The following is a 10727-nucleotide window of genomic DNA, read 5'->3' on the forward strand; positions in this document are numbered from 1 at the left end:
GAGACCCAGGCGTGACTTCAGATGGAGTGCAACGACTTTGTATCCTTCTCTCACTGGCCTCCCTTCTCCCCCAAACTGAATCCGCTGGACTACTTCGTTTGATAATACGCCGATAACATCACCAACATAACCAACCATAACCAAAAGCCAGCATGGTCGTCGCCATCCGCCGAATATTCGCTGAGCTCGCGCATCAGCTTGGGGAAAAGACATGCTCCCAGTTTCAGACCTGTATCGAAGGAGTGATTGAGGCTGAAGTAAATGACATTGAATAGATGTAAGCTCTACTACATCATAAAATTGATTTTTAATAACATTTTAAATACGCTGTACTGCTGTGTTCATGTATGTATATGTTTTCTGATCAGTAGTATCGTAGATAAATAAACAAATAAATGGCATCTACATACAAGAAAATACACTTATTACTGACAGGGATTAGTTGTCATAGAGATTCAGGGTTCCTAGTTACGGATATGGCGAGGTTTAGCCATGTCGATGCGTCGTATAATAATGAAAAACATCTTTAAGGAGATTTATATAAATATTTATATATATATATATATATATATATATATATATATATATATATATATATATATACTCCATTTACTCACATAAAATTAATATACGAAAGTATAGATTTATGCGTAAACTTAAAGTATTTACTTCAACGCCGAATATTCAGTGTAGCTTAATCGCCATATATATTTTATTAATTACTATATATATATATATATATATATATATATATATATATATATATATATATATATATATATGGACACTGGTGTCAATTTCAATTTCGGTCATCTGGTGGCTTATTTAACCATCAACGGTTTAAGGCCAAGACTCTTCTTCGCACCGAAATTATTCGCGACTTGCTCTTCGCTGACGATTCCGCACTGGGAGCCACATACTTTGAAGAAGTCCAGGTTCTTCTTGATCGATTTTAAGCCGCGTGCAAGGCCTTTGGCCTGAAAATTAGCATAAGGAAGACTGGGGTAGTGCATCAGCCACACCCTACTCCAAAACAAGTTGAAGGCATAAAGCAAAATCCACCAGAGTATAGATTTCCTGCGCGCAAGCTGAAAGTCGACGGTCATGATATCAATTATGTCAAGTCCTTTCCTTACCTTGGTAGCAAGATGAACCAGTGCGGTTCTCTTGATGATGAAATTGTCAACAGGATTGCTAAGGCCACTTCTGCATTTGGAAACCTTCGCCATCGCTTGTGGAACGAAAAGGGTACTCGACTAGACACAAAAATCCTTGTCTACCGTGCTGTTGTTCCTTCCATTCTTCTTTATGGATCTGAGTCATGGACCCCATACAGACATCACATTAATCAGCTGGACGTTTTCCACAAAAGCTGTCTACGCTCCATATGTGGTCTTAGCCTCCGCGACAAGGTATCAAATGCCGAATTATTCACAAAATTCAAAATATCTGGCATTGAATGCTTCCTTATTCAATCGCAATTGCGGTGGGCTAGTCATGTATTGAGGATGCCCGATGACAGAATTCCAACAATTGCGATGCACAGTCAATTTGAGGGTGGTAAAAGAATTGTCGGACGTCCTTGGCTTAGGTACAACGACAAGTTGAAGAGTAACTTGTCTACAGTGAACATACCATACAGGAGTCTTGAAGATGAGGTGAATGACCGAAAAGGATTGAGATCAAGGTGTTTTGAAGGTCTCCAGATGTTTCAATCTGAAAGCTTAAGGCAACTGAAAGAAAACAGAGTAAGAGCAAAACGACTAGCAGCCGCACCAATATCTGCAGCGTTAAATCCACATTCATGTTCTATTTGTGGCCTTGTTTGCAAGTCCCTTGCTGGACTAAAAAGTCATCAGAGGCAAAAGCATAAATGAGTTTTAGAAATATGGGTTGTCCGAAGCTCATACGTCGAAATCCACGGGAGAGTCCATCATATATATATATATATATATATATATATATATATATATATATATATATATATATATATATATATGTGCATATATATACATATATATATATATATATATTCGTTGAGCACTTACAGTTGAATTAAAGTCGGTCAATTTAGCTCTTATGCATAGATCATCGTATAATGATTAGATCACTGTCTGAGTGACATGAAGATCATTTAAAATTATGATGTTTAAATTCAACGTTATTTCACACGGTTAATGGTAGCCGAATGGATACGGTCTTTGCTAATCGAGACAGAGATGTACCGTGTTCCCGAGTTCGAATCGTACGACTGCTATTTATCGTGACACCCTGCACTTAAGATTCCCGAAAGGATGAAACACTAGTGCCTGTATGTATTTAATTATTATTATAGTAAAAAATAATTATGACAGCCACTTTAAGAAATGCGTTTCTTATCGTTGAGCACTTTCAGTTGAATTAAAGTCGGTCAATTCAGCTCTTCTGCATATATAATCGTATAAAGATTAGATCGCTGTGTGACTGACGTAAAGAACATTTTAAATTATAATTTTTAAATTCAACGTTATTTCACGCGGTTAATGGTAGCCGAATGAATACGGTCTTTGCTAATCGAGCCAGAAATGCCTCGTGTTGCCGAGTTCGAATTGTTCGAGTGCTATTAATCGAGACACCCTACACTGAAGATTCTCGAAAGGATGAAACACTAGTGTCTGTAGGTATTTAATTATTATAGTAAAGAAAATAATTATTAATATATGTATATATATATATATATTATGGTAGTGTAGCTTAGTTTCATAAAAGTACATCCACTGACGCAACATGTGTCTACCAAACGTGCTCAATGAGTTAACAGACCAGGTATATTTAATTTTTTAATACAAATATTGATGTCTACATATGTGCATGAATGTTTCTGTAATGACCCAAGATTTTTCGAAGGAAATTCTTGACCTGAAGACGTAGTCTCCCCGAATAACGGGTGATTACAGAAACTTGTGTGCACATATGTAGCCATCAATGTTTGTATAAATAGGTATAGGTATAGGTATATACATTTGCATTATCAAGTTATCCAGAAATAGAGATGATTGCTTTTATTGCGGGTATATATTTTAACACTAATTATTTGTGTATTAAAGTAAAAATAAAAAGCATATACAGTGAATCATATATGTATATATATATATATGTATATATATATATATATATATTTATATATATATATATATATATTTATATATAAATATATATATACATGCGTACGAGCTGAAACAATAGTTTACTTATATAATCAATAAACGGCCATTTTTGGACGAACATAATGAGTGTCTGTTCCCAGTGAAGAATAAAGTGGTAAAAATAGGTGTATTTATAGCTTTAGTCTTACATTATTGATCTAGTTACAAGAAATTATTGTATTCATATTCGAATAGAGAATTTTATTTGAATATATATATATATATATATATATATATATATATATATGTGTGTGTGTGTGTGTGTGTGTGACTGTGTGGATATTTATAGTGTAACATTATTAACATATAGGGTCACATATTTACGAAGAGCGATTTTAAATTAAATTCGATTCGTAGTAAGCAAATCTGCTCGCAGCCATCATGACTTCTTTTTCTCTTTTCCGTCATTATTTCATATTTTTTTAATCAATTTATTGTGAACATTGCAGGTCTCTAACACTTTCAACAATGGCAGAATGTTTGATTTGCATAGATTCTGTTAGTAGAAAAGAAAGAAGAAAAAAAACAGGAAACAAAATTTGCCAAAATCAAATTTGGAACACGAAGCAGAAAGTCCCATATTTCCTACTTTCTCCTCTCGCTACGATAACCTAATGTGTTATCAAGAAAAGAAAAAAATAGGTAAGCTTTTATATGCAAATTTCATTAAATATTGTACGCAAAAATTTACAAAGAACAAATGAAAAAAATGAAACAAATAAAATGTTAATATAGGTGTTGTAAATTCCCTTTAGGTATTTGCAGGAATCTAACTGATACTTTACATAGAAGGACGTCAAACAGATAAAACTCGTCGTTTATCAAACATATTTCAATAATTTAAAAGAGATAATTAAAAGGAAAATTCATCTCAATTGTCCTTTTCTTGAAAGGGTTGCCATTCTCTTTTCGGGGATCATAATTTGATGTATTCATATACAGGCAGACAAAAAATAAAACACGTATATAGATGAAAAACTACACAGATTGATAAATTATATATATATATATATATATATATATATATATATATATATATATATGTATAAATGATGATTGCAACGTCTAGTCAGACGAGAGCCATTCCCTCAGTCACTAAAAGTCCATGTACCCGAATATGACTTTTCAGCCCTCCCAACGACTTGCTCACCCTCCAGCAGACATGACACTGAACACGTTCACTGATTTGTATGAAACTAAGAGCAGCGGAACCTGTATTATCCTGGGCTTTCATGTGATTTACAAAAGCTGCCTTAGACAACAGAGCCGGATCACACACCTTACAGGTCCAGAGATATTCATGGTTGAGTGGCAAGGTTTGGCATTTCCTAGGTGCTCTCTTAAGCTTCGCTCAGTCTATTTTGGCTGCTTCAAAGTGTTCTGCACCCCTGTATATCAGTGTTCTCCACTGCTGGCGATCATACGCTAGGAACTCCCAACTGTCAACAGGAATATGAAAGCTCACCAGGCTCTCCTTGATGCTATCACGAAAACATTTTTTGGGCTTGTGCTGGGGTCTTTTTCCCAGAAAGAGCTCACCATAGAACAATTGTTTTGGGAGTCGATAGTCTTCAAACCGGATGAGATAACCCGCCCAACGCAACTGGTTCTTCATAACAATGGTAGCAATACTGGATGTTTTGCCCTTTTTTAAGACATATTTATCAGGGACAAGGCTATACCACTTCAAACCAAGAATGTGTCTAATGCAGTGTGATGGAACCTCTCGAGCAATTCCATATGTGACCGGTATAAGGTCCAAGTTTCAGATGCCTAGAGTAGGGGTGGTACTACACATGCTTGATATACTGAAACTTTAGTTGTCCGAGTTAGATCACCGTCAGACCATACTCAATCTTGTAACCTTCCAAAAGCATCAGATGCCTTGCTGATTCTCTGTCTTATTCCCGCATTGTCAAGGTAGACAATGTTTTTTTATGACTTAAGGGCGCTTTCCACAGACGAATATATCAGGTTCCACATCCAGAGCATCGGGAGCGGGAGTGTACATGACTTTAGTTTTCTTAATGCTAATTGTGAGTCCGAAGCAGGTACAAGCATTTGTAAAGAGATCCATCACTAGTCGCATATCTACTGGGGAGTGTGTGACCAGGTCAGCATCATCAGCATAAACAGTTCCCTAACAAGTCCATCACTTACAAGCGTTTTGGCTTGGAATCTTCTAGAATGGAACACTTTTTCCAGTTGTTCGGAATCTAATATAAACACCCATATCACAATCTTGGAAACCATACCAGACCACAGCAATCAAATAGAGCAAAAACAATGTTGGTGCAGCGATATCACCCTGCTTCACATCATTTATGGGGAATTCTTCCGAAAGCCGACCATTGAAGTTTACGCGGCCTTTCATACTATGATGAAGTTGCTTGAACTTGTCTGCAAAAGCAAGTGTACAGCCAAATTTTTCCAGCACTTTACAGAGAGTATCACGGTTGACTGTGTCAAACGCCTTGGTTAAGTCCACAAACACCTGGCAAAGGGGCATACGCTGTTCAATGCATTTCTCCAAGAGATGTCTAGCAGAAAACACCATATCCACAGTTCCTCGCCCACCTCTAAAACCAGACTGGAATTCCGGAAGGATATTAGGACATACATACTTTTCCAATCAGTTTAGCAAGAGCCGTGCAAATACCTTTCCAACCGCACTCAGCAGCGAAATGCCTCGATAATTTCCACAATCAGACCTTGTACCCTTTCCTCTGTACAACATAACCAAGGTGGCATCCATCCAATCTTGGGCAACCGGGTCACCCTGCTATACTGACAGTAGCAAAGAGTGGACCACACAATGTACATTGACACCACCATGTATCAGCAGCTCAAGAGGGATGCCATCCAGCCCAGGGGCTTTGTTCGAGTTTATCTGTTTTATGCAGTCAACTGTTTCCACAAGAGTCGGTTCAACATCAAGTTCCGGACAAAAGCAACATTGAGGGATATTTTCTATTGTAGCAACATCAACATTGGATGGGTTAAGAAAAAGATCATGAAAGTGTTCATGCCATCGATGCATAATTTCATCTAAGGTTTTCAGCAAGGTTTTCCCGGCCTTCGCCAGGAGTGGCGTACTTGAAGAGGATTTCGGACCATAAGGATGATGAAGCAGATTGATGAATGTCTTTACATGTCTATGATCGTAGGCAGTCTGTATCTCCCTGGAGAGGTCAGACCACCATTTGTTTTTTATTTGGCGCACACAACACTGAACCTCACTCGGCACAGAAGAAAAATGGGCAGCGAGCGCTGGCTTGTTCAGAGGTGAAGAGTTGAGAAGTTTCAAATAAGCTTTCCGCTTTCTATCAATTTGAGGCTTAATTTGATTGACATTATCAGCAAACCAATCTCTATGTCTGGGAACTCTCAATCCAAGAGCTTCCACGCCTTTTTGGTATATTGTATCTCTTACTGTCTCCCAATCACAATCTGAGAAATCCACCTGGTTGAAAGTAGATTTCAAGGAACTTCGTACGACTGGATCCTTCAATTTGGAAACATCAATACGTTTAGGCACTTTGCCACCATTTAAACGGCTTTTTTGCAAACTGTAATTCTCAGTTTAGCTCTGACCATTAAATGATCAGTACTACAGTCAGCACCACGCATTACTCTAACTTTGCAAAATTTCCAAGATCACCACGTCTACACAGTATGTAATCAAGCAAATGACCATGTTTAGATTGGGAATGGAACCAGGTCTCCTTGTTTTTCTGGTGGGAAAACGTGTTAGTGATAACAAGATTTAGTTCACTGCAAAGATGGAGAAGCAGCATACCATTTGAGTTGACTCTAATAAGACCATATGGACCCAATGGAGACCAAGTCTCATTGTCTGATCCAACCCGTGCATTGAAGTCACCAAGAACCACCAAACTCTCAGCACTTGACAAACCGGTGATAACAGATCTAAGCATATGATAAAAGGGAGTAGTATCGTCTTCAGACGAAGTAAGAGTCGGCGCATAGAAAGAAAGAACATTCATATAACAACCAGCAGCAAGGGGCATTCTCAATGCCATTGCACGGTCATTTATGCCTACTGGCTGTTCGATCTTGTCAATTAAGGAGTTCTTAACTGCAAAACGAACACCAGCCTCACGCCTCTCCTTTTCAGCTCTACCAGGTCAGAAGATTGTGTAGCCTGCCTCGCGCTCAACCAGTTGATCCTCACCTGCAAAACGTATCTCAGAGAGTGCAGCTCTATCTATATTGTGTCTGTGCAATTCCTTAGTCCAAATTACAGTATTCCGTTCTAGTCTTTTACCATTGTCAGTAAGTGTTCTTACATTCCCGCAAAAGAGCTGGAGTGGGTGTCGTTTAGCATAATATCTTCTGTTCCTGTTAATATGGACAGCCATCACCAATAGGGCATTTTTCTTTTCTTTTTTTGACAAATGTCTAAGGAAGTATCTGTACAAATATGTTATTCCAGAAATTTAGCCTTGTACGACAGCTAGTCTCTCTCTCGATTCAAAATGTTAATATCCAGCAACAAGCAAGAGCGAGATAGCCAGCAACAAATCAAAGTGCAGACCAGCTTAATGCGGGTACTGGTCTTCCGCTTTATGTTTTTTAGATCAGAGGTTTGCTTCTCCTAGAGAGGCTGCCTCCACCATGGCTTTCTGGAGCCATCTCCACCCCAGATACAACAAACCCATCGCATGCAACATGTAAAACAAAGCAGTCATGAATCTTGCTGCTTTTTTTAATTGACAGAAGCGTTTAAAAGCGGTATAATTCCTCAATGATCATAACGATAGTGATGGTGTTTATTATTCAATGAATACACACGATAATAAAAATAAAAACAAATCCAACACATGCAATACGTAAAACAAAGCAGTCATGAATCTCGATGTTTTGTTTAATTGAGAGAAGCGTTTAAAAATGGTATAATTCCTCAATGGTCATGACGATAGTGATGATGTTTACAACTCAATGAATACACACGATAATAAAAATAAAAACAATATATATATATATATATATATATATATATATATTGTTTGTAAAATATAATTCAGACACTCTGATGAGTCGTAGAGAACGAAACACGTGTCAGTGGATAATTATATTTTAAAAACAATATATATGCCGTTTCCCAGTTGGGGGTACCAAATTGGTCAAAGGAAAAATTATTCCCAACTCGTGTTAAGATTATAATGCACTTTCGTATAAATAATTGAATTAATTCAAAACGTATCGCAATGAACAAAAACAAATAAAATAACATTTACGTAAATCGCGATGTATCCAAACAGTCGTGCGAGGTGTGCCAGTGGTAGGAGTTTAGGCCCTAATAATGAAGTCTTGATTTCGAATCTCGCTAGATTCAGCCACTCTGGTGAGTCGTAGACGACGAGACACCTATCAGTGGATAATTATATTTTAAAAACAATATATATGCCGCCCCCCAGTATGGGGTATCAAATTGGTCAAAGGGAAAATTATTTCCAACCCGCATTTAGGTAAAAATGCACTTTCGTATAAATATTGGAATTCATTAAAAACGTATCGCAAAAACAAAAACAAATAAAATATTATATATATATATATATATATATATATATATATATATATATATATATATATATATCTGTTGAGACATACTTTATTCTCCTAATAATATATATCAATCCTTATTTAATGTAATTACAGAGCAATATAATGAATGAATGAAAAAAGTCTATATTCCAAAGTTCATGATGTTGAATACCTTACAATTTATTCTTTTAACCCGACATTTACAATTCTTGGCAGTATCTGTTTCGTAGTCATTTTCAAAATGGCGTAATGTAAACATACTATAAGGTATTTACACCTTCTCTTCCAATTTCCGGATTTTAATTATGTCAAAACTCACTTTGTTTCCTTTTTATGTATTGATTGTTGCAATTTCTTCTGACGAGTTAAGGGCAAAATAGATTCACTGATTGATATAATGATTAAGTGATTGATTTTATGCTACGAAACAGATATTTTCAAGAATTGTAAATGTCAACTAAATTCAAGGAATAAACTGTAAGATGGTACAATATCTTGGAATATAGACTTTTTCATTCATTATATATATATATATATATATTTATATACATACACACATATATATATATATATATATATATATATATATATATATATATAAGATTTTATCCTAATCATAATGGGCAAAAGTTATATCCCGTTGTTTGGATTGTGCGGGCTATGCCAAATTGGTGGTTTCATATAGTTACATTCGTGCTAATTATTGCATTATATACTAATACTTATAAATTCATGTCAATCCATAACAGTGCATGCGAGCAATTCAATAATGCTTAATTCGATGCACCTTATTATCACATAGGTACATAGAAAATTTCTAAACTAATTGTCTCATGAGTTTCTGGGAACACTTGTATCATATGTATGGTATCGTGTTGATTAATCCTTATTGAGAACTATTAATTCCTAACTGTACATTAAACAGATACTATAATACTAAGTTCGCTGAACCAATAATAACATACAACATTTCAGACAGACAGACTAAGAGAAATATACTATAATATATGTTTGTGGGTGTGTTCAAATTAGTGTCTTGCACGCAACAACTCACTATCCCATACCTTTCCCTGCATCTAGATTTCCACTTCTTATACTTTATAACATTTCTATACCGAATTCCTTTCGGATATCCTGATTAAAGATGCTGATTGTGTTTATTAACGCCTCTAGTTCCTTTTCAGTTTTTGCATGAAGATTCAGGTTGTCAATATCGCCTCCACGAGATCTCTCCCTGATCCATTTATACTTAGAGCCATGGACAGACCTTTTTATCCGCTTTCTCTGTCATCCAGAATTAGACTATCTACGATCTCGTTTGAATCTTCCGCTAAAATTGTGTTCCACGAATGGTTCTGTGACGTTGCAATCTGACGATATCCCGCCATGACAATTAATGCGTATTGTTCGACCCGAATGTTTAATATTTTTATGTCATTTTTTATAACCAAATAACCTGCCTGTTATCTACAAAAACAAAATTAGCTTCAATTCTCAATTCTATATATCGCACTGGCCACAACTGTCAGTCTGTCTACGTGGGGCATATTATGTCATGTTGACAAGGTAGTTCTTGTGGGTTTTACTTTTTAAATTCAAACATTTTAAACATATCTGGGCTTAAACAAAAAAATCATACACCGAAGTATTCACCATCAGAATCAACACACATTTGCAAACACAAACAAATGCATGTATGCCCGCAACGTAAAAAAAACGTGCGTTCTGGTCGCGATGAAGTCGCTGAACGTGTTTTAAGTATCGCTTAGGTTTTTAAGCATTTCTCACGCAGAAAAGGTGTTGAGAGGCATGAAATAATTGTAATCGTTAGATTAGAGAATGGCAGATGAGGCAGAGTTTCGAAGGCTAATTCCTGCAACTACTGCAGTGTCGGTTTAGAAATGTGCAGTTGGCCATTGTTGTTGAGGAGAATTGGACCTTTTCTGTTGACTAACGCTGGATATTGTTGTCGAA

Source organism: Euprymna scolopes, chromosome 17, assembly GCF_053919585.1.
Source record: "Euprymna scolopes isolate OS-2025 chromosome 17, ASM5391958v1, whole genome shotgun sequence".
Lineage (NCBI taxonomy): Eukaryota > Metazoa > Mollusca > Cephalopoda > Sepiida > Sepiolidae > Euprymna > Euprymna scolopes.